The sequence below is a fragment of the Choristoneura fumiferana genome, chromosome 12 (genome assembly GCF_025370935.1).
Source record: "Choristoneura fumiferana chromosome 12, NRCan_CFum_1, whole genome shotgun sequence".
Classification (NCBI taxonomy): Eukaryota; Metazoa; Arthropoda; class Insecta; order Lepidoptera; family Tortricidae; genus Choristoneura; species Choristoneura fumiferana.
In genome coordinates this window covers 9,593,681-9,620,437 of record NC_133483.1, presented here as the reverse complement: position 1 = coordinate 9,620,437, position 26,757 = coordinate 9,593,681, and the positions used below count along the sequence as shown (strand labels likewise).

At 37.9% G+C, this 26,757-nt stretch overlaps 1 protein-coding gene across 1 annotated transcript in view; it reads right to left on the bottom strand.

The window, feature by feature from the left end:
* LOC141433261 (cytochrome P450 4V2-like) overlaps positions 1-26,757 on the bottom strand; it is a gene marked incomplete in the record, with an annotated part of 118,702 nt that overhangs the window by 4,617 nt on the left and 87,328 nt on the right.

Genomic DNA, 26,757 nt, shown 5'->3' with positions numbered 1-26,757 from the left:
TGGTAGTTACGGGTCCATATCGGCTCGCATACTTATTGGAAGTCCGAATGTAATGTTTGTCCGAACGATCGTTTGTCATAACTCTTTGTTCTCTGAATCCAATAATTATTCAGAATCCCTATAAAACAAACCTAACTTAACCTATAGTTCTCTATAGAATGACCATTTAATAGTTTCAGAAAACTGTAAAGTTTCAGTGAGAAAAAAAATATGACAAACGATGATTCGAACAAAAATTATGGTATGACTAGCGAAGAGTATGCGAACTTTGGCGCTCCCGTTTACAAAAAAAGACTAGAAACACAAGTGCAATGACATACACGCGTCAGCTCGAAGAGTTGCTAGTGTATTATTTCAATAATAATAATATACAATTCGACCAAATCTTGTCTCTGCTGGCTGCATTTCCGCGCTGGATCGTGCAACTAGATCTGCCACAGTAGGTATGTTTGTCATATTTCTATCTCTATTAAGTCTCCATGAGAAATTAAATCTACTAATCCTACTTCCTACTTAATATTATACTCGTATTTAAAATTTACTACAGGCAGGTTATTAAACCGAAGTTCGGTCGAAATTTGGCCGAAGTTCGTATTCGGTTCAAACCACATTCGGCCCATCTCTAATTATTTCATTAATATAGATATTTATCCCACTAATAATTAGATAGACATCGCCTGTCTACCCTGTTCTTAGCTCTGCGCGCCTCCCCCGAGGGTGATTTTTACTTCATACCTCCAGATTATCCCTAATCGAAGGGTGACTCCTATTATAATATAATAGAATTATTATAATAGAATTAATCTTGTCTTAGCAATACAGGCTGATTTCTAAGTGGTGAACAGATTTTTTGTATTCTGTACTTCTAGATTAATCACTTGTGTATGTAGGATGTGCTAAAATTTCTAAATAGATACCTAGATGAATTGATAGATTTATTTATTGCCTTCAGAAAAAAACCCATTATAAACACATGTCAAGGTAAATCGTTCAATATAATCAAACTAACACGTTACCTACTTTTTTTGGTCATACCGGGTGTGGCCTGTAATACGAGCATAAAATTAAAACATAGATCATCCTCGTCAAACCGGACAACATTAGTTCAGCGACTTTTAACAATAATCGAGTCTTTAGATTTTCCTTTTTTCATACAAATTAAATACTGTTATCAATGTACGCCATCCTAGAACCCAACTGACGTCGCCTGTCACGGTACAAATATCATGGAATTCGCTTTACATTGCTTTTTTCGAATAATAAATTGTAATAAAAATTAACTAACTAATTACCCATTTTTTAAAGTTTGAGGAGTATGATCTATGTTTTAAAACTAAAATTACAATATGAAATGGGAACATATAATAAATACTAACAGGAATAATTAAAGGTTAAAACGTGAAAATGAATATTTTTATTGTAAATAGCTAGTACGTGAATTTATTGCTAATATAATAATAATATTAATTAATTAATTTCCAAAAACTATAATTTAGCATATTCTGATTTTATTGCTAAAAAGAACTTGAGCAGAAAGCTATAACCCATATTAAAATTAACTGCGTATGAAATGAACTCTTGCAAACAATACTCTCTTACACGAATCGCCTAAAAAAACGCCATTTAAAAAACATCAAACAAACAATCAAACCGCAAACGCGATTACGTTTAAAGCGACCGAAAAACGCCTCCAAAAATGGCGCCTAAACTAATCAAAGCTACCAAAATTCCAAATCAGAATATCGTTTTCCAACGGTAATTGTTTTAAACCTTTAGGGGAGAGGTCTGCCGTTGACAGGTCTCCCCTTGAGGGTCGCTTTTTTGTAACACCCCCACGCCCCTATGGGGTCTGAAATTCAGAGGGTAAACTGTAGTTTTTTTCAAGGGTTCCGTTTAACCGAGTTTAACGTTGGTAGCGCTGACTGAAATATTTGATACTTTGACATACGGTTAAAAGAAGCGTGAACTAGTGTTTTTTTTTAATTTGATGTGAAAAAAGGAAAATAAGGAAATAACATAACCTAACCAACAAAAAGATGGAAAACCCCGAAATTGTTACTTCAAAGTTCAATATCTCAAAAACGGCTGAAACGATTTTGACAAAACGTATCTAAGAATCATTGCTAGAAACCCTGCTTGCATTCAAATCGGTTCACCCGTTAAGAGCTACGGTCACAGACAGACAAACATTTTTTTTTTGTAAATTAAAACTTAGGACTGCGTGTTATCGAATACTTGAAAACTAATTTTTAAGGTACCTTTACATACCTATGATTTAAACCTTCATAGTTTAAATTAAACTTAAAAATTCGAGATTATAGACAGAGAAAGAAATACTTTCGTGTGACGTCCGTCTCTTTTATAGATAGGTTAGTACTTTATAGAAATGCTCAACTGCGCTAATTTAATGTTTTTATTTGCTATCGTAAGTACTTAAGTACTTTGTTTCCGGCATAATTAAGTGCTGAATTGTTAGGTTTATTACCTACTGTTTAGTTAATAAGCAATGTCTTTGTTTGAAGAATAAATATTATATCTATCTACTAGCTTTTTTAATTCGGTTATCGCGCGCTGTTCCCTCGGGAACTGGTCATATGTCACTCTTTGGCCCATAAACTATCTCTATGCCAAAAACCACGTCGATCCGTCGCTCCGTTTCGACGTGAAAGACGGACAAACATATAAACATAGAAACTTTCGAATTTATAATATAATATATGTATGGATTTATCTAAGCCAGCTCTTAAATCGACTTACCTGACTGTCCTTCAAGCCGAGCTTCTCCGCCAGCTTCTTCCTGTCCGGCTTGGAGATGTACTTCTGGACCTGGAAACGTTTCTCCAGCCCCTTCCGCTGCAGGTCGGAGAACACAGCTCGCCTCATCATGCCGCGCCGAGGTTTACCTAGCAACATGGCCACTGTTTTAAATGATATAGTTCAAACTCAAACTCACAACATTTTTGACAGCAAAAAACATTAAATTAAAAAAAAAAACCCGACTGCCAAGACTAAAAGGAAGTAAATAAGCCTAGTGGTCTAGAACTTTGTTAGAATGAGAATGAGAATGAGAAGAATCAGAATGAGAATGCTTTATTTGCCAGACTACATAATATAGAATACATAAGATGTTGTTGTACATGTGGCACAGTATTCAGTCGACTAGAAAACGACATGCAAATGTTAAACAATTTTTTTCCAACTATTTCAGTAAATTAAATTAAACTATACTTGTATTAATATATCATGTCAGAATCAGGATAAAAGGATAAAAAAAGGATAAAATAAAAAGTTAAGCAGCTAATTTAAAGATCAACAGTCGAGACCCATTACTAAGAGTTTTTGAGCGTCGATTTAAACGGGTCCCGACTGTTGAACTTTAAATTAGCTGCTTAACAGTTCTAGACCACTAGGCTTATTTTCTTCCTTTTAGTTTTGGCAGTCGGGTTTTTGATTTATTTTACACTTTTTTGATATTTATGTGAAAACGGTAGATTAAAAGTATTGTAACCCACATATATTTAGAATGGGCTAATTATTAGCTTTCATTTGATACCCATATTGTTACAATACAATTTTTTTTTTCATTCCTGACTCCGGCATTTTTTTTTCGCAGACGCCATATTGAAATATTATAAGCCTATGTCACTCCGACAGTTATGACGAATCCAATGATACCTCATATGTTAAAATCTGTCTAGCCGTTTAGGCTGCAGCGAGGACCAAAGAAATGAACATACATACCCAACATACATACATACATACGCTCGAAAAACATAACCCTCCTTCGGGCAGTCGGGTAAAAACACAGTAAAAACATAAATAGGAGAAGAGAGAAAAATTAGAGACATTGTGCTGTAGTGTGATGCCAAAAAGACTCAGCTCAGCATGTGCCGTAGCCCTGTAACCGGAGCTGCAGCGCTGGTTTTCAGCTGAACCCCGGTGAGTGTACAGTGTACACCCACGTAACTGAACGCGTAATGAGGGCTATCGTTTTTTGTCTCACTAGATGGCGCACTGTTGCGTGAGGTTTTTAAGTGTGGCTTTCAAAGTCTGTTATTACGGGCGTGAAAGCAAAGTTTAGATTAAAATCATATTTAATACACCTTAAAACCGTACCATAAAAATATCGAGCATGCCACAGTGTTGCATAGTCCCCGTTTTGTTCGGAAAAAAGGGAGGACAAAGGTTTCCGAAAGACAAAACTCTCTCAAAACACAGACATTCATTGACCCGGAACGCATATTTGCCATAATTAATTTCAGATATTGCAAATATTCACAAAATTATTCTAATTATAAATATAAACCCGCGTAGCTCACCCAAAAAATATGAGATTTGACATTTCGGAGACCTCACGCTACACTAGCGCCTCTAGCGGCGAATTCATACGCGATAGCCCTCATTAGTAGTAGTTTATACTCCGTTTCATTTAAGGTTTGAATTAATGTTAACAGTCAAATTGTAACAAACGTTGCACGTTATTTCGAACACAAATGGACTAAAAATACATGTAACAACATTTATTAGCGGCATTCGTTAATATTATGTTTTTACTATAGAACACAGTTTTAAATAAGTTTCTTTGTTTCATTTTAAAAAGTCTGCAAAATTTACCGTTCAGTTTCAAATGTTAAAATAAATGGAGTAAGTATAATAATAATAATAATAATAAGCCATTTATTTCGGACAGAATCCATAGAGGTTAGTTAAAATGAAAAATGAATATAAATATACATATATATGAGAATACATCAAGTTCTTGTCTGTGGGCAGGAGCGCTGCTTATCCTGGAGCACCGGTTATACCTATCTAGGGAGTAGTTTTCTTGTTTTTGAAACTATGTAAGATGTAATACTTTATTCAATAAAGTTATTTATAATATTGAACATCTTTTTTTTTTATTCGACTGGATGGCAAAGGAGCAAGTGGGTCTCCTGATGGTAAAAGATCACCACCGCCCATAAACATCTGCAACACCAGGAGTATTGCAGACGCGTTGCCAACCTAGAGGCCTAAGATGGGATACCTCACGTGCCAGTTATTTCACCGGCTGTCTTACTCTCCACGCCGAAACACAACAGTGCAAGCACTGCTGCTTGACGGCAGGATTAGCGAGCAAGATGGTGGTAGCAATCCGGGCGGACCTAGCACAAGGTCCTACCACCTGCAAAACTGCACTGCTCTGCTCTTTCTATAATTAATCCATTTGATTACTGATAATGCTAAAAAAAGAAATGGAGATGTATAAGGTCTCCAAATGTCAAACTAAAAAAAAAAAAAAAAAAAAAAAAAATACTAATATATATAGTTACCTCTCGAACTGTGCGCCCAAGGGAAGGCTCCAGGGAGGGGGAACACCTGTGTGTGCGCCTGCGATGGACGCACTGCAACAAATGTCACGCATTAAGGCGCGGCCACATCCAGCCGCTCGACGCTCGTTTCCAGCGTCAAATCAGTACGCTTAGTGTAAGTTTTCGGTTACAAAATACGTCTCGATCGCGTTCGCGTTAAAATCTCATTGAACCTCTAGGTCTCACCGCTCTACACAACGTATGTGCCTCAGCGTAAGTTTTCGGTTACAAAATACGTCTCGATCGCGTTCGCGTTGAAATCTCAATTTGTATGGAAACGAACATCGCAAACGTTCCGCTAGAGCGCTGTTCGTGTTTCCATACAAATTGAGATTTCAACGCGAACGCGATCGAGACGTATTTTGTAACCGAAAACTTACGCTGAGGGCACATCACGTTGTGGTAGAGCGGTGAGACCCTAGGGGTTCAATTTGAGTAAAACAAAATGAAGTTTTTAGACGTATATTTAGCCCCTAATGTAGAACTATGTAGAATTTTGAATCTATGGCAATTTATACAGATCGAATGCAGAAAATAAATTTCAATTTGTACATTAAAAACAGCTGCGCAATTTTAATAGAATGCGCTACTACCGCCATCTGGCGGCATCCATCCCAGCCTATATACGTCCCACTGCTGGGCACAGGCCTCCTCTGAGAACAAGAGGACTTGGGCCATAGTTCCCACGCGGGCCCACTGCGGATTAGGAAATTCACACGCACCCTTGAATTGCTTCGCAGGTTTATGCAGGTTTCCTCACGATGTTTTCCTTCACCGCAAAGCTCGTGGTAAATTTCAAATGTAACTTCGCACATGAATTTCGAAAAACTCAGAGGTGCGAGCCGGGGTTTGAACCCACGACCCTCTGCTTGAGAGGCGATAGGTCAAACAAGTAGGCCACCACGACTGAAAATGTTGAGCTTTATCGCTGGAATATAAAAACCACTTCAATTTCGGCAAAAACACCGTTATTTTTAGGGTTCCGGAGCCAAAATGGCACAAACGGAACCCTTATAATTTCGCCATGTCTGTCTGTCTGTCCGTCCGCGGCTTTGCTCAGGGACTATCAATGCTAGAAAGTTGTAATTTTGCACGGATATATAAGTAAACTATGCCGACAAAATGGTACAATAAAAAAAATTTAAAAAATTTTTTTAGGATACCTCCCATAGACGTAAATTGGGGGTGATTTTTTTTCTCATCCTACCCTATTGGTGTGGGGTATCTTTGGATAGGTCTTTTAAAACAATTAGGGGTTAAGTTTGCTTGAGAATTATTAGTAGTTTAAGAGTAAATAGCAGCCTAAGGTATAAAATATACCTAAACTTGGAAGATTCCGTATAAAATACGTAATCCTTAGAACAATATTACTTAATTTTTTCGTAATGGCTACGGAACCCTATTTTGGGCGTGTCCGACACGCTCTTGGCCGGTTTTTTTTTTCATTCACTCCAATTTCTTTTATTTGTACCACTGCCACGGCTGCTGCTAAATGAGATTAAGAAATCAGCTTCCACGGCCAAGATCATTCCTGCAAACAGCCATCTTGACGCTGCTGCTCGACGCGGCGACTTGACGCTACTTTTTAAAGTCAAAATAGGGTCACTTGACCAGATTTATCGCTGCAAACGAGCGACCAGCCACTGCATGTGGCCGCACCTTCAACTTCCATACATTACGTTTGAGAGCTACGACGCTACAGACAAACAGATAGACAGACAGACAAAATTGGCAGCTGACATTGGCGTCCAAATTACAGCACCTGTCTTTTTGCTTCGGGAGTTAAAAAATACGAGATAATTCCGCTTTAAGTTCAAATCAAAACACTGTCAAATACAACCGAAACAGTCACATCAAAAATTAAAACACAAAAATATTTTAAACCAGATCAAATGCCAACAAAAGTTTGTGATCTAATTCGTACAAAGCCTCAAAAACTAGCAATAAATTAAACGGTAATATTTTTATTGCGAATAATAACACAATAAAAGGGCAATAAACGCTTCTGTGCCACAATACCAAAAAGGGATCAACGAAAAAGGAATCGCTAAAAAAACCAAGCTGCCCATTTGGCTGCGTATTTAATATTATTGGATGACATGGTAAGCTCAATTATTTGAAGATAAAAAACCTGGCTGCCTTAATAGATAAGTTTTTGAAAAAAAAATCATTTTTAATACAAGCTCTCTTTTGCTGACTGTACTTTTTGTTGACTGTACCTGTATTGACACCGAAACTAGGCGCATTTGAATACCAAATTTCAAATCCATGCCATTAACCGTTAAAGAGTTCCATCCTGCGGAGACGATCCTGGCAGGACTATCAGGATGTCACTATCAGATTATTGTATTGTCACCAGATTTACATAAGTTTACCAAATTTCAAGTCGATCGGACTACTGGTAGTGGGTCAAATTTAACTTGCAAGATTTGACCCCAATAAATAAAAGGAACAGGGCGAGTTAAATAAAAAATTTGTAAAAACGAAAATAGATAAAACAAGTCTAACTACTTAATGGTTAAAAACTTAAAGTTCAACAGTCGAGACCCATTCAAATCGTGACAGCTCAAAAATTCTTAGTAAAGTACCCAATGGGTCCCGACTGCTGAACTTTAAGTTAGCTACTTAACAAAGTTCTTAACACTAGACTTGTTTCCTTATTTTTAGTATTTTCTATGGATAGGTCTTCAAAAATGATATTGAGGTTTAATATCATTTTTTCCTAAACTGAATAGTTTGCGCGAGAACACTTCCAAAGTGGTAAAATATGTGTCCCCCCCCCCCTGTAACTTCTAAAATAAGAGAATGGTAAAACTAAAAAAAATATTTACATTACCATGCAAACTTCCACCGAAAAATTGTTTGATCGAGATCTAGTAATTAGTTTTTTTAATACGTCACAAGTCGTAAAGTAAAGGAAACTTTTATATTATGTTACTTGCTGCTACGGAACCCTTCATGGGCGAGTCCGACTCGCACTTGGGCGCTTTTATTATGTTAAATCTGTCCAGCCATTTAAAACTGCAAGAGAGACCAAAATAAATCTGTACCAGATACATTAATATTAAATGATACTGACCCGGATAATTCACGTCTTAAATCGAGTATTAGCTCGACATGTTTCGGGCTGAACCGCAGCCCTTCTTTCTTAGGAGCAACGCGCGAGCAGATGGCGCGCCGTTGCTCCTAAGAAAACCGGCCAAGATCGGGTCGGACAACCCAAAATAGGTTCCGTAGCCATTACGAACAATTAAGTAATATTTTTCTAAGGATTGCGTATTTATACGGAATCTTCCAAGTTAGGTAAGTAACGAGTATTTATACCTTAGGCTGCTATTTTACTCTTAAAATTACTAATAATTTTCAAAGCAAAACTTAGCCGTTATAGTTTTCCTTGTAAATTTGATATATTTAATACCATCCTCAATTTTTTCAATTTTTCCACCACCGGCTTAGATTTTAGAGGGGGGGGACGCTCGATTTTAATGAAAATTTTCACTTTCAAGTTGGATATTTCGCAAAAAAAATCACTGAATCGAAAAATCATTTTAGCAGCCCCCTAATGGTTTTAAATGACCTATCCGACGAGACTCCACACTACAAGATTGAATGAGAACAAAAAATACCCCCACTATACGTCTATGGGAGGTACTCTAAAAAAAACTATTTTTGAATTTTTATTGTACCATTTTGTCGGCATAGTTTACGTATATATTCGTGCAAAATTACAGCTTTCTAGCATCCCTGAGCAAAGCGCGGCGGACAGAGACAGACAGACAGACATGGCGAAACTATAAGGGTACCGTTTTGCCATTTTGGCTACGGAACCCGAAAAAGGGCTATGGATTAGCCCGAAACATGTCGAGCTAAACTCGAGTTATCCAGGACAGTATCATTTTAATAATGAGTCAGTCTCACGGTAGAGTTTCATGTACAAAAAAACCAAGTACATACTTGAAGTGTTCCACGTTGGTAACCTTAATTTCGCACTCACAAACGCGAATTAAACAAACAGATGCGCGTGTTTACAGTAAAGATTAACTCTTCTTTGTGCGACAAATTAGGCGTACGTAGCGTCCCTTTGTTATTTTATTTGTAACAATAGACACAAATAGTGTACGAATTGCTTTTTTAGTGGCTCCATTGGAGGTCTATGACAATGAGACCGAATGTTTGTTACTTGTACCGGGTAGTTGTGTTTTTTGTGGGAGCTTAGAAGTTACGTTTAATAATTTGAAATGAGAAGTTATGGCCTTGTTCCACGGACATATAACCATCTTACAAAGCACTTTCCTAACTTAATAAGGTTCTAAATTGACTGTTAAGAGAAGTTTCCCTGCCGGCCGCGCGGCCGCGTTAGGTATTCGTTTGGGATATTGCTGTCTTTATCGCTCGTGACATAAGCGCTCACAGCCGTCCCCCCATGCCTTCCGCAACGACGTCCGTAATATCGAGATTGCTGTAGGCTTTTCAAGATTTGGGCGGTAGAATTTTGGGTTTCGTTGTACTCATATTATATAAAAAAGTATAGCAGAAAATCAATGATATTTTACAATCAAGATATTCGTTATATTTTCTATGCCTGTGGTTTTTTCGATTTTTGTAAACATGCTTTATTAGTCATTAATTCTCGTGCAAAGTTGTCTTTTTTCTTGTCGACTTTTGAGCTTCTGTAATACTGATATTACACATTTATATGAAAATCTGAAATACCACAGGCATAGATAATTACGTCTAGTCCATACGTAAAAAAAATCATCTATTTCTGTTGCCTAGTTTTCAAATGAGACCGGGACTACGTTTGTATGGAGAATGGAACGAAGAGACTTCTCTTAAAGTGACCAATTATGTTACTGAAATCACTTTGAAGAAGGAAATATTTGACGTCATTCCGACATGAAGTGCTATACAGTCATATTTAACAATAGTAGATTGTACAACAAGAGCATAAAACGAACCATTTTACCAAGCCGGTAAGGCGAGGGTGGATAGACACGTCGAGGGGAAAATGGGTTTAAAGCTCGAGTTTAACTGCTTTTCACTTAGATTGCGAGGAAATGAAATAGCAACAGAGGAAACAATAGGGAATAGATGAAAATTTTAAAAACGCTTGAAATTTTTTTATCCATAGGAATAACCTTTCTAATTGACAGAAAAAATATCAGATTTTTAAGTAGCATCAATTAATAAAAAAAAAAAAGAGTTTTCTTTACCGCCAATTACGACAGTCCGGCCGGTTACGGGTTGTTCCATAGTCCAGAATAAAAACAATTAAAAAATAATGTATGTGTCTTTGACTCGATCGTTTCGACAGTCGATCTCTTTACCGGCTCGGATAATACAGACATGGAAATACCGACCCTGTTTTCATCTACACACCCATGGAAGCTCATGTCAGTTTCTTTGGGCGTGTACAGCACGAACTTTACGAGCATGAGAAGTGAAAAATAATTTATTGTGGTTATTTTTCAAGGAAGTCCTTCCGATCTCGCGATTGAAGATTAACCTTACCAGCTAAATAGGGGTGATGACAATGTGCCAGCAGATGTTGCAGGTGTTGATGCTGCACTGGGATGGGCCGGCTCGCTATTGGCTTAGCGATCGGCCATGGCGTCATCAATTGGTTGCCGGTAATCTGGAGAAAAAGTTTATTACAGCAAATTTAAATAAATGAACGGGAATTTCACTGTAACGCTTTTTTTCGAAATTAGGTAATTCTGATTCTTTTTACGCCGAATCACGAGCACTATTGATTTTGACGGAGAAAACTAATCTTCCATTTTCCGTAACAATTTCTGTGTCCTTGTAACGACCCCATATAAACTGTTTCAAAAAAAAAAAGGTCACAGAGGTGACAATAATTTCGGGCACTTTTTTTCTTCGTCCAAATCAATAGTGCTAAGACGAAGACGACTGTTCTTGCGATGTTCGCTACGCTCACATCGAAAGTCACGCCACTCGCCTTTTTTAGGGTTCCGGAGCATAAATGGCAAAAACGGAACCCGTTTCGCCATGTCGTCTGTCTGTCCGTCTGCGGCTTTGCTCAGGGACTATCAATGCTAGAAAGCTGTAATTTTGCACGGATATATATGTAAACTATGCCGACAAAATGGTAGGTACAACAAAAATTTTAAAAAAAAATTTTTTACGGTAGGTACCTCTCATAGAGTAAAGTGGGGGTGTTTTGGAAAATTTGAAATAATTTAGGGTGGTAGTAAGTATATCACTTACAGAAAACTATAACGGTAAGTTTTCTTGAGAATTATTAGTAGTTTAAGAGTACATAGCAGCCTAAGGTATAAAAAATAACTAAACTATGGAAGATTCCGTATAAATAGGAAATCCTAAGAAAAATATTACTTATTTTTTCGTAATGGCTACGGAACCCTATTTTGGGCGTGTAGCGACACGCTCTTGTCCGGTTTTACCCCTACCATACAACTGTTACATAAAATATATTTTTATTCAGGATTCTACTGAATTTGACCATCGCAGATCTTACTTAACGCTTAACATTAACGCTCCCCCGCTGAATTTGAAATTAACCGCACCCGCCCCTTCTTGGCTGTCACACACAGCCGCCGCTAATATAATCGCCTTTGTGCCATTAATCAGTACAAATGTTGACTCCGATATGGGGGGGGTAAGCCCCAAATATCGCTGGTGAATTAAGTTTCGATGGTCTTTAATGCGTTACGATAATCGATACAACGATCTAAGATCTGAATTAGAGTCTAGAGATGATTGCTGTTTAATTGATGAAATAGTAGATTGTAGGTACAACGTGCATAAAACGCGTGATTTCACCCGAGGGTTTAAGTCCACCCGAGCCGCAGGCGATGTTGATAATTATGAGTTTTATACGAGTTATATCTGCGCTGCTTTTCATTTAGATTGCGAGGAAATTAAAAATCGAAAAGGAAGCGAATGTTATTCAGGTAGGTACAGTCACCAGCACCAATATCTGACACAACAAGCGTGCATAAATATCTGATACGACTCTATTCTAGGGAGGAAGGACGTTTTGATAGTTTGCACGCTCCGCTGTGGCATATATTAATGCTGGTGACTGTACTATACTTTATTGATCATGCATTAGTATAATTTAGTTCTGTACTTTCTAAGACATGCATTATGAAAAAGCTCCCGTCTTTTGTTCCCCTGGTCTCAAAATGAAGATTTTTTTTTTTTGACTGATGGCAAACGAGCAAATGGGTCCCTGATGTAAGAGACACCACCGCCCATAAACATCTGCAATTTGGAGGGGTATTGCAGACGCGTTGCAACTAGAAGCTAAGATGGGATACCTCACGTGCCAGTTATTTCACCGGCTGTCTTACTCTTCACGCCGAAACACAACAGTGCAAGCACTGCTGTTCACGGCAGGTTTAGCGAGCAAGATGGTTGTAGCAATCCGGGCGACCTTGCAAAAGGTCCTACGCCTGCAACCCACGATCCTCTGCTTGAGAGCGATATATGAAACCACTGGGCCACCACGGCTTCGCTTCGGGAACTTAAGCGTTGAAGCATAAAAATAAACAATACAATATTATTACAATACAATTACAATGTTTCTTTATTGAACATACATAAACGTCCACCACTTGCTCGCTAATCTGCCGTAAAGCAGCAGTGCTTGCACTGTTGTGGTTTCGGCGTGGAGAGTAAGACAGCCGGTGAAATTACTGGCACGTGAGGTATCCCATCTTAGGCCTCTAGGTTGGCAACGCGTCTGCAATAGCCCTGGTGTTGCAGATGTTTATGGGCGATGGTGATCTCTTACCATCAGGAGACCCACTTTCTCTTGCATCCAGTGAAAAAAAACACGTAGTAATCTGTACAGAAACACTAGTGCTATAAGATTTCTAAGGTAAGCATAGGCAGCCTATCGCTCAGAGCGATCTCTTCCAGGCAACCTTTACAATAGACAGAAGTAAAGGAAATCTATTTTAGCAGGTGATCAATAGGTATTGCAGCATAAATCTGCTGCATGCAATCTAACCTTCTTTTTGAAATTGAGTGTTAACCTATTTTTGCTTATACGTTTTGGTCGTTTAGTTGCGGTTCACTTCTTGATTTTTTTTAAAGGTTTGAATTGGTATCCTGGAAACGTGGAACAGAGGACGCGAAAATTTGGTTTGTCAAATGTGTTTTCCCGTGGATGATTTTTGGCAATAGTGCCTTGGATTAATATTTTGGTTTAATATTCCTGGGATTTCTTTTATGTGACAATTATAATGGTGTTCTAAAGTGTTAATTATTATAACCTGGCGAATTGATTGTTTCTCCAACTGCTGCGAGCTGGTGGCTCGTAGTCGCCTCCCTTTTATTAAAAGCCGGATCTGTTTTTGCCAGTTTCGGGTAAGTTTTTTCTGTTTTGTAGCGAATTTAGGTTTTGTTAGGGCTCATGGTTTGAATGAATTCTTAGTCTCTTTTATCTTTTCAGCTCCCACCTTACGGTGTGGATTTTTGTGGACATCGTACTGCGCTCCGCACACGATTGTGGGCATAATTTGTCATCGCTTCGGTGTCGGGATTGTTGCCTGCATCCAGTGACAGGGGAACCGCTCCACACCAACAACAAAGACCACGTGAAGATTGTCACAAACTTTTGGAGTTTCTTACAAAAACTTTATTTTTTGGCTTATAACGGCGAACTATTTTAAAATTTCAGTAGTATCACATTTTTTTTAAAAGTATTCTATGTTTTTCTAACTTGTCGCTTCAGTTTTATATCGTAGTCTTAAGCAAACACGTTCGGAACTCTTTTCTACTGTTAATAGAATTTTATGCGCATAAGATCCTACTCTACTTGGTGTAGTATCGCGAATTATTTTGTAATTTCGAAAACTACTTGCATAGTTTATTTGCCCATTCCATATATATTTTGTACTATATTTTTCAAAATTCTAAAAGCCCACGAAGGCCTCCATGATTTCGGTAATCTTTTGGCAAAACAATATGACGACCCGTTAATACTACTCTGTTATTTCATCGGCTGATTTTTTTTTACATTAAATCTTTATTAATCATATCTCAAAATTATACGTTTCATTTATAGTGCATTGCACATAAGTGTTGTGTTGTGGGGCTTGCCCGAGGTTCATTGAATTTTGGGTAAGCTTCGCTACAAAATTGGCGCCCGAATAAAAAGGTAAATTATTTTATCGTTAAATTTATAAATTGTTTGAATTTTATTTTCTTTATGTCGTAGGGGATGGCAGTCGCATTCGACTGCGCTTTCGCTTATTGATTCTGCTTATTTTACAGATTAATATTAAAAGGGTATGTTTTTACTCCCCCACCTGTGATAGTTTTAGTACTGCAAGTCCACCCTTGATCTTGGTTCGCTTTCACGCTCAACTAGGTACGTTCGAAGTTCTACGCTACACACGCAGTCCAATTGAATATACTCTGTATTGTAATCAAGTGATAAGAATACTGTATAATTGTTCACATTTATGCGTTTTATTCAGTCCTAAACTTTTTAATCCTGTATTGTTCATTTAGTAGGTTACAATTCCGCTTATTTAAAACTGTAGTTACGTAGTATTTTCTGTTTTATTTTACTATTTGGCGGTTGTATTAGTTACTGGATTTCTGCTGTTTGTTAATTATGGAAGGGGATAGTGCTGTTGAATCCATTCACGAAACACCTAATCTGGCTTCTCCAATCCTTCAACCGAGACGGCGCATTCTAAATCCTGAAGCTGGTGAACAATTCCACGACTCAATTATGGGGGAACCTACGCCACCACATTTCGTCACGCGTACTATGGTGAAGGAGGAGTCTTTGACGAAATGGGGAATAAAGTTCTCAGGTAATACTTGTGTTCGCGATTTTTTCTTTCGGATTGAAGAAGAATCTGAGGCTCGCGGTGCTCCTACCTCGTACATCGTGCGTCGCTTTCACGAATTACTTAGCGATACAGCTCTTAAATATTTCCGATCTATCAAGCATCCAGCTTTGAGTTATGAAAGCCTTAAGTCAGCCTTTTTGAAGACGTTCGACGTTGTTGACTTTGACTTCAAGGTGGAACGTGAATTACGTAGTTTGAAGCAGAGGGGAAACCAGTCTATGCGAGACTTCATCATTGAGGCGAGAGATCTGAATTCAAAGCTTCTTTCACCAATTAGTGAAGACGGTCTTTTCCTTATCGTAAAGTATGGGATACATCCTCGCTATTTTCCTTGTTTGGCAACAAATTTGATAGATGATTTAGATTCTTTATTACAGATTGCCGGGAACTTTGAAACTTTCCAGCCTCAAGCTAGTTCTTCAAAACACGTTGCACCTGTGCAGATACAACAATCTCCTCCTTTGTGCTTGAAATGCAGTGATGCCGGACACCAGTATCGCGCGTGTCCAAAATATCCCGGACCCATTTGCTTCCGTTGCAAGCGTGAGGGAGTGATCACTCGTGACTGTGCTGCTTGTAATCCGTCTTCCCAAAAAAACTAATAACTGGTGTGCGGTCTAGCCCAACCGTATCACCCGTTGTTATTACTGATTCTGAAGATAACCGTTTGTTTGTCGAGATTTATATTGCAGGCGTGCGTGTTAAGGCATTGTTAGATTCTGGAGCTCAAACTTCTTTAGTTGATGTTTCGCTTTTGGCTGATTTAGGTATCACTTTTTGCACGAAGATTCGTCCGTCTGTGGTTTCAGCGGATAATTCTCCGATTGAGATACTGGGTGGCGCAGACCTTCCCATTCATTTTAATGGATCGATTGTGTTCCATTCATGTCTGGTTGGTAGGAATTTACCAACTTTATTCATTTTAGGGATCGAATTTTGGAATAAATTTGGTCTTACGTCCGTATTAAGTAGAGCTTTTGAACAGGAATTTTCTGGTGATTTGTTCATTCCGCGGCCGGTTACAGTCAGTCATTCCCAAACTGTTAACGAGGTTCGTTTCATTCAACCACGATGTACTTTGTCATCTGAACAAGAATCTCAACTGCAAACCGTGATCGATGAGTTCAAGGAGATATCTTCGGATGTTAAGGGATTAGGATGTACCACCTGGCTTTCTCATAAGATAGAAACAGTTGGATCACCGATTCGACAACGCGCTTATCCTACGTCACCTGTTAAACTCAAATTACTCAATGAAGAGATTGATAAAATGTTAGAGATGGGAGTTATTCGTCCGTCCCATTCGCCGTGGGCTAGTCCAGTGGTCATGGTAACCAAGAAGGATGGTTCCGTGAGATTTTGTGTAGACAGTAGGAAATTAAACGCTGTAACTGTACGTGACTCGTATCCCTTACCCCGCATTCAGGAAATTCTGGATAATTTACGCGGAGCGAAATATTTGACTTCCTTAGATTTTAGAAGTGCCTTTTGGCAGATTCCCTTGGCGGATCGTTCCAGTTGCGAAAAGACGGCTTTTATAGTTCCGCAACGCGGTTTATTCGAGTTCGTGCGCATGCCCTTTGGGCTGACCAACGCCGCATCCGAAATGCAAAGGCTGACTGATAAAATCGTTAATTTTGAATTTACTCCAGAATCTGAGGACTTCGTATTCGGCTATGTAGACGATCTGATCCTGGTTTCTCGTGACTTCCAGAGTCATCTCCGCTTGTTACGTAAAGTATTAGAAAGGCTTACTCAAGCTGGTCTCACAGTTAACTTGAAAAAGTGCGAATTTTGTAAACCAGAGCTCAGATATCTTGGTTATATAGTAAATGAGAATGGTCTACAAACCGACCCCAAGAAGCTAGAATCTATCAGGGATTATCCGACCCCAACTTCTGCCAAATCACTTCGTGCGTTTATAGGAATGTGCTCATATTATAGGCGCTTCGTCAATAATTTTTCATCGATAATTGCTCCTATGACTGCTCTTTTAGGGAAGAAAAAAGGTCGTGATATCATCGATTGGAATGAGGCTGCTTCTGCTGCGTTTATCAACCTCAAAAAGGCTCTGATGGATTCGCCCGTTATGGCATGTCCCGATTTCACTAAGCCTTTTATTCTTCAATGCGACGCTTCGTCAGTTGGTCTTGGCTCAGTACTAGCACAGTCGTTAGATGGCGTTGAACATCCAATTGCGTATTATTCACGTCTCTTCACAAAGTCTGAGCGCAATTATAGCACAACTGAGCGTGAACTTCTCGCTGTTTTAGAATCTATTAAACATTTCCGTGGATATCTCGATGGTATGAAATTTACCATTGTGACCGACCATATAGCGTTGAAGTGGTTACTTACCCTTGATAACCCCACTGGGCGACTAGCACGTTGGGCAACCCTTATATCTCAATATAACTTCGAAGTTCAACACAAACCGGGTACTTTGAATGTCGTTCCGGACGCTTTGTCTCGTCAGCACATTAATCTTATTTCATTTGATCAAGGGCCGGACTCTACTTCAGATCAATGGTATAGAAAAATTTATCGCGGTGTTTTAGAAACTCCTCAAATGTTTCAAGCTTACAGTATAAATGATGGTGTTCTTGTACGCAGGATGCCTGTCGATAATCCTTTAAGACCTAATCAGTGGCGTATTGTTTTGCCTACTGAGAAGACAGCAGATGCGATCAACGAGTTACATGATTCGTTCCCTAATATCCATCCCGGTGTGATGAAGACCTATCTCAAGGCTAGGGAATTATATTACTGGCCTAATATGTTTCGAGATATTTCATCAGTTATTTCTGGTTGTGCTGTTTGTAAAGCTTACAAGATTGCGAATACCCAGCCACGCGGTCAGATGTTATATCCAAGGCAAGTTTCCGCTCCTATGGATTTACTATCGATCGACCTTATCGGCCCACTCCCTGTTGCATTCTATGGCTATCGTTATATCCTTTCTATGGTCGATGTCTTTTCAAAGTTTGTTTGGTTAGTCCCCTTGAAAAGATTCGACGCTGCCTCAATTTCTTCGGCGTTAGAATCAGAGGTTTTCCTGCGTTACGGTAGGCCTGCTCACGTTTTATGCGATAACGCCAGTGTTTTTCAGAGTGTTGCTTTCAGGAGATTTTTGGCATCATACGGTATACCCGAACCTTGCTTCACACCATATTATAGTCCAAACGCAAGCGTTGTTGAACGTTACAATCAATCCGTGGTAGTGGCGTTAAGTATCTTGGTCGATAACGATCGCCGTTCTTGGGCTAGATGTCTTCCTAAGGTCGCCTTATATCTCAACTCTTGTATCAATTTAGCTACAGGGTATACGCCTAATTTCCTAATATACGGACGTGAAGTCGATATGGTTAACCCACGTTCAAACGTTCAGACTAGAGACTCAAGTTTAGTTGACAGTCGGGACGAACGTGCAACTAATCTAATGACTCTACGTGAGATTTACGCTAAAGTTGAAGACGCTCTCGTTTTAGGATTTCAGCGCAATGCCAGACGTTATAATTCGCGTAGGAATTCTATTAGATTAAATGTTGGCGATATTGTATGGCGGAGAAATTTCTCTCGTTCAAATCCAGATACCCATGGTGGTGGTAAATTCGCTCCACGATTTATATGTTGTCGTGTTTCAAACGTTATTTCCCCACAGGTTTACGAATTATCGGATATGGACTCGCCCTGTATTGGGAGGTATCACATCAAGGATATCTTGAAATAATTCGAACTACCTCTGCGGTTTTCTAAATTGGCCTTTTCTAAATTCTAATTTGGCATTCTATCTGCCCTGTTGTTTTAGCGGGTTCAATTCGGTTAGTTTCTCCCTGACATACATTTTTTTAGGTTATTATAATGTGGTTTTATTAAATTTTGTAACAGTGTTGGTGCATTTTGGGTACTATGATCCAGGTATATTATTCTTCCCTTAGTTCTGTGAACACCCTTTGTACGTTTCAGTTTTTTTAATTTATATCTACTTTATATCTTTATGTATGTTTGTGTGTTCATCAGTTGTGTCCAATATATGCAACTTACATTTTCTTTGATCTAGGCGTAAAAAAGGATACACCCAATTACGGCCCTGCACTGTTCTACGCCGATGGGCTGGCGTAGTTCAATTGTTTTTGTGGTCGAAACAAATTAATGTATTTTTAAAAATTTCGAACGTAGTTTCCGTGTTCCCCTATCGTTTTAGCAAGGTGTCTAAAGCCTAGGTGTTTGGATGTACATAGTAGTTTGTAAACTTATTCTATCGCTGTTTGACTTTTCGTCGAGTTTCAGTGAATCTAGACCTTGTTGTATTATAGTTTGTTATTTAATTATTGATTCTGTCTGATAATTATTGTCTGTGTTAGGTTTGTTGTCTTGTGAGTTAGCTTTTAGTGTTGTAAAAAAGTTTTTTAGCTGGGGGTATAGTTGTGGGGACAATCAACGGTTAGGCAGTGGGTCGTAAAGCTGCTCTAATCAGTGATTAGTTCTACACTGGTGTATAGTTTTTAGGTAGGTTTCTTTTAGGTTTAGTCTTGGTTTCTGTTGACACCAAATAGGATTAGTGGACTCTTTCGGGTTGTATATTAGCGGTTGCTATATTAGTGAATAAGTTAGTTTTTCGTTTGGCTAAGGTAGTCTCAGTGTTATCGTGGTTTCTGTTTGTCTTTCACATTAGGGTTGTCACCTAGTCGTTTTAAGTTTCGTCGTACTTGGTTTAGGGTTTACTTATCGTTTGTACGGTAGGGTAGTATTAGGGTTGTCGTCGTTCTTTTTGGTTGTTTTAGTTTTTATTTAATGCTTCAAATTTTAGCTTTAGGCGTTAATTTCGGTATGGTGGTTTTCGGTTAGAATTATTATACAGTCTGATTCTTTTGGTTGGTTTAAAGTTTTTTATTTTAGTAGGGGGATAACTGCAGCATAAATCTGCTGCATGCAATCTAACCTTCTTTTTTGAAATTGAGTGTTAACCTATTTTTGCTTATACGTTTTGGTCGTTTAGTTGCGGTTCACTTCTTGATTTTTTTTAAAGGTTTGAATTGGTATCCTGGAAACGTGGAACAGAGGACGCGAAAATTTGGTTTGTCAAATGTGTTTTCCCGTGGATGATTTTTGGCAATAGTGCCTTGGATTAATATTTTGGTTTAATATTCCTGGGATTTCTTTTATGTGACAATTATAATGGTGTTCTAAAGTGTTAATTATTATAACCTGGCGAATTGATTGTTTCTCCAACTGCTGCGAGCTGGTGGCTCGTAGTCGCCTCCCTTTTATTAAAAGCCGGATCTGTTTTTGCCAGTTTCGGGTAAGTTTTTTCTGTTTTGTAGCGAATTTAGGTTTTGTTAGGGCTCATGGTTTGAATGAATTCTTAGTCTCTTTTATCTTTTCAGCTCCCACCTTACGGTGTGGATTTTTGTGGACATCGTACTGCGCTCCGCACACGATTGTGGGCATAATTTGTCATCGCTTCGGTGTCGGGATTGTTGCCTGCATCCAGTGACAGGGGAACCGCTCCACACCAACAACAAAGACCACGTGAAGATTGTCACAAACTTTTGGAGTTTCTTACCAAAAACTTTATTTTTTGGCTTATAACGGCGAACTATTTTAAAATTTCAGTAGTATCACATTTTTTTTAAAAGTATTCTATGTTTTTCTAACTTGTCGCTTCAGTTTTATATCGTAGTCTTAAGCAAACACGTTCGGAACTCTTTTCTACTGTTAATAGAATTTTATGCGCATAAGATCCTACTTACTTGGTGTAGTATCGCGAATTATTTTGTAATTTCGAAAACTACTTGCATAGTTTATTTGCCCATTCCATATATATTTTGTACTATATTTTTCAAAATTCTAAAAGCCCACGAAGGCCTCCATGATTTCGGTAATCTTTTGGCAAAACAATATGACGACCCGTTAATACTACTCTGTTATTTCATCGGCTGATTTTTTTTACATTAAATCTTTATTAATCATATCTCAAAATTATACGTTTCATTTATAGTGCATTGCACATAAGTGTTGTGTTGTGGGGCTTGCCCGAGGTTCATTGAATTTTGGGTAAGCTTTGCTACAGTCCATACTAGCAGTAATTTCGCGTATCTAGTGTCAATAATTTGATGAAACTAAATAAAGAAATTTCAGAATTCCCACGTACATTTTACTCCTTCACACTAGAATCGCTGCACGAGTTTGCTCTCCCAATATTCCGACGAGATCGGGATTAAAATCTCATCTACTGGGTCACGTCAATAAAAACTACGGTGTAATTTTTAAGAATTTCCACGGCGAACTTATAATAATCCCGGGATTTCAACTGCTGGATCTAATGATTTAAACGCGTGCGAAACTGCGGGTAAACACTAGTATCTAGATATATCACACACTGGAAGCTATTATGGTCGCAGTACGTGAGTCCGTATGCTCCTGACAGTTAATTTAGAAACATGTCTTATTAAATATTTTGCGGTGAAATTTACTTATTAAAGCTGAGCATTTTTTAGTAGATCTCTCAGGGGCCTCTACGAAATTCGAAAATCGAAGTTCGTATCAACCATCCGGCTGACGCTAATATTACCTATTTAATACAAAGTGAGCGGGACGGTACGGTACGAACTCGATTTTCGAAATTCATAGTAGCCCTTCTGACCCCCTGATGACGTAACGAGCTTGATTTTTAGTTGACAAAATAAGTTCTATTATATGTTAATGGTAATGATTATTAAGTATTTTCAAGAACAACGATACTGACATTGTGACCCGACACAAATACGCAAAACAGAATTAAACAGTCATTAGTTTTTAACCACTCAATGCTCGCGTGAAAAAAAAAACGGCCATGAATAGCACGTGTACGAATGCTGAGAGGACCTGGGTTCGATTTCCAGCGCAGGTCTATTTTTCTGGTTTTTCTGTGCATCTATGTTCAGTTTGTATTTTCGATATGGTTTTACGGGATGACCGTAAAAGTAATAAAATTTGGAATTGAAATAAAAACACAAAAAGACTCCAGAAACCAATCTTAATTTAATAATAATAATTATTCTTTATTTCCATAAAAAGGCACAAGTATCTTAGACTTATATATGTAGTAACTAGACAAAATCGTAAATAAAAAAGCTGCTAAAGTAGGTGTAAACCTGTATTTTCAGCAGTCGGAGCTCTTCCATGAGGTCAATAAATGTGCTGAAATATAGCAACAACATAATCCCACAACACTTGTCAAAACGTGCGTGCGTGCGTGCGTGTGTGTTTGTGTGTGTTCCAGTGTGATTTGATTGCTTAATAATGACATCTCTTGTCCGGGTGAGCGGTTAGTGCAATGGAATGCTGAAAGTTTCTCGGTGAGGGCTACAGCATAGATGTCGCTAGTGTTACTGCTACTGCTTACTGTTACTGCTTACTAAATAAGAAACAAACAAGCTGAGATATGTGGTGCATATAAGAGAAATTCATATCTGTACCCCTGTCTAGTGGTGGTGTAGCGGTATAGTACGTGGCACGGAATGCCGAGGACCTGGGTTCGATTCCCAGCGCTGGTCTATTTTTCTTTTTTTTCTGTACATCTATGTTTCAGTTTGTATTTTCAAACTAAATTAAATCAAACTTATTTACTATTTTTTTATTCTTAATTTTCCAATGTGTTCTCGAGACAGTAACTAGGTATTGTTTATTTTGCGAATTATCTGTCGCTAAGCGCCATCTATGTAAAAATGGTCGCATGTAAAACGCCATGTATAATGTATATCAAAAGTCACACACTGCTTTTGAGAATATACTACTCGCCCAGAATGAGATATGGCGCTGTTTTCATTTTATATAGATCACTATCGAACTTCAGAATATTTTTCTTTCTGGCCGGGCCTGTGGAAGATTCTTAACAGAAAAGCCGAAAAAAAAATCAAAAATACGAAAATATCTACTAAATATTTATCTTCAACATCATCATTGTCTCCAGCTTCATAATACATAATACGGTCCACTGCTGGGCACACTATGTTCACATTAGATTATCAACATTCACATGATATCACATTAATTATTTATTTTTAACCGACTTCAAAAAGGAGGAGGTTATCAATTCGGTTGTATTTTTATAATTAAAATAATGGTTTCACGAGTGTCAAACCTTTTAAAATGATTTATTAATTTCGATATTCTAATCTTAAAGTATAATTATCAACATGTCGCATCATAATATTAAAAGAAACTGGCAAGGGTTCCTTTATCTGTTGAGGGTCAAGACCCGCGGGCGGCAACAGTCTGTATCGTCGCAGCATCGTGGCCAACACCGTTTTTATAGACATCATTGCGTAGGTACCACCTAAAGAGCAGAAATCAGTAGTTTAATTTAATATTAGGAACAAACAAAATGGGGAATGTTGTGAAAAGTAGGTACCTTTATGAGTATGAGATTTGTACTGGACACTTTCTCGTTCCTAATTCAAAACCTCTCTACTTAACGGCAACTTTTTTGATCGTTGTCTGACATTCTTAACCTCAGATCATTTCTTAACCTTCTGGTGACTTTTTAAGGATGTAGGCATTTCATTTACTTAAAAATTGGACACCAGCACATTGTAAAATTAGTACTTAGTGAACGAATAAATCATTTTTCATTTTCTTTTTTTTTCATTTTCACTGGCGACTGTACGTATCATTTATGAGAAAAGGTTTTAAACGTGATTAAATATTATACTTATTTTTAAGGGTTCCGTTTCCAAAGGGTAAAAACGGAATCCCTATTACTAAGACTTCGCTGTCTGTCCGTCCGTTCGTCTGTCACTAGGCTGTATCTCATGAACCGAGATAGTAAGTTGAATTTTTCACAGATTATGTATAACTGTGGCCGCTATAACAAAAAATACTAAAAACATAATAAAATAAATATTTATTACAGAACAAAAGTGTTTTTTTTTGCCGTTTTTTGCTATATTTCTAATGAATGTTGTACCTATAGATGGTACGGAACCCTTCGTGCGTCAGTCCGACTCGCACTTGGTCGGTTTTTTCATATTCTGGACTGGACTATATTTTAAAATTAGTATTATTATTTGTTTTGTAAGTAGGTATGATGTATGTGGTTTAAATTATGTTTTCGCTGCTGAGATGAAAAGTTGTATGCGTCACACGAGACCAAAGTTTTTTTTGCATCTCGTGTGTTTGAATCCCTTGCTGCTCTCAAGATTCTAACGTAGAATCACTCGCTACGCTCGTGATTCAATTATAAAATCCTTCGCTTACTCGGGATTTAAAATCAACACTGCAAAAACAACTTTTCTCTCTTGTTGCACAAATACTATTGCCCATAATATGCCTTACGGCAACTTACACAGATTAGCACCAAAGATACTGCGCTAAAAGCTTATGGCGGATATGTTAGCTCTAGACTTAGATATGGCATTCTTCTATGGGATAATGTATTAGGGCTATTACTAATTCAAATGTTTTAACTTCTTGTAGCCCTTTACTTAAGAAACTGAATATTCTAACTGTGCCAGGCATGTATTTGCTCGAAGTTTGTCCGTTTCTAAAAATGCACCCAGAAATATTTAAAACAATAAAAGAGATACATGTATTCTATTAAAATTAATAGAAGACACCCAAATCGTCTCTTATTTCCCGCCGCAAAGACCAGGTTGTACAGCAAAACACATACTGCATGTTAGTTAGAATCTTTATTTGTTTGCATGACAACGTTAAGAATTTGCCACATACCTACCATATTTTTAAAAAAGATAAAAAATGGCTTATTCAAAAATGTTTTTATTCTGTAATATTTTGATAATTTTGAAATCGAATTTGACATTAGTTTGCGGTTTATAAGGTATCTGAGTATTGTGACATCTCATGAATATCATTGTGTAAAGTATTATTTATAATCCTTCCGACGAATGTTTCGACTAACTATTTTAATGTATTAAGTATTTCTTTTTTTTATTTTCTCTATTGAGTATGGCATGGTAACATGCCCTACTTAAAACGGAACCCTTATAGTTTCGCCATGTCTGTCTGTCTGTCCGTCCGTCCGCGGCTTTGCTCAGGGACTATCAATGCTAGAAAGCTGTAATTTTGCACGAATATGTATGTAAGCTATGCCAATAAAATGGTACAATAAAAATTTGAAAAAAAAAATTTTTAGTGTACCTCCCATAGATAGACGTAAAGTGGGGGTGATTTTTTTTCTCATCCAACCTTATAGTGTGGGGTATCGTTGGATAGGTCTTTTAATCATTAGGGGGTTGCTAAAACGATTTTTCGATTCAGTGATTTGTTTGCAAAATATTCTACTTTAAAGTGCAAATTTTCATTAAAATCGAGCGTCCCGTCCCCCACCTCTAAAATCTACCCGGTGGGTGGAAAAATTTGAAAAAATTCAGGATGGTAGTAAGTATATCAAACTTTCAAGGAAAACTATAACGGCTAAGTTTGCTTGAGAATTATTAGTACTTTAAGAGTAAATAGCAGCCTAAGGTATAAAATATACCTACCTAAACTTGGAAGATTCCGTATAAAATACTTACTATATTACTTATTTTTTTCGTGATGGCAACGGAACCCTATTTTGGGCGTGTCCAACACGCTCTTGGCCGGTTTTTAACCTCTCTGTTTGCGTGCCAATAGTTGCCAAACGTGTGAGAATTCTTAATATGCTAAAACCACACTGCAGTACCTACCACATTTTATGCAAATAAAAACTTTGACTTTGATAGTGTTAGAAATTAGAAAACTATTTTATTTCCTATTCCAACTTACCAATACAATTTCTTATTGAGTAACTAAAAGGGATGAACTGAACTGGATGCCGCAGGCGGCCCTCGAGGAAACGTTCAGGTCGGAACTGCTCCGCGTCGTCGCCCAGTACTTTGGGTTGCGATGCATCCCATGGAGGATAAAAGCAAGGGCCACTCCTTTAGGGACTGTCAATCCATTTGCTGTGAACAAGTCGAAATAACTTAATTCTCTTATAACAACAGAAATAGTAAAATTGTGCTTTATTTTGTTAATATTGTTCAACTTTAAGTCTCACTTAATCTACAGTGCAGATGCTTACGAAGTTTGCAGTCACTGTGGGTTCTCTGACGTAAATTGGACCTGGGGATACAGCCTCAATGTCTCCTTTACAACTGCTTCCAAATATACAAGTTTTGGCAAATCTTCCGCTGTGACGGGGCGGTTAGTATTTTTAAATACTTCCTCCAATCTGTAGCAGAATAATTGCGCTTTAGTTGTATTTTTTAAACTTATTAATTTTATCACCTATTCAAATTGTTTTTATAAACTCAGCTTCTCTTGGCGCGGTTGTGATAAACCAAAAATAGACAGTTTTACCTAAAATAAAACTTGCCTATTATTTTTTATTCAATATCCGGAATCCATCTTGAGTCAGCACCTGTCTTTCAGCCCTAAAGTCAGCGCTTCCGGTGTCCTCTAGGGTCGATTTGGTACTACTCACGAGGCGCGCGAGCACCAGGTTGAGATTCGTCATTATGGCACTCATGATGCACCAGGTAGACCTTACCTGGATTCCGGATATTGAATATAAATAA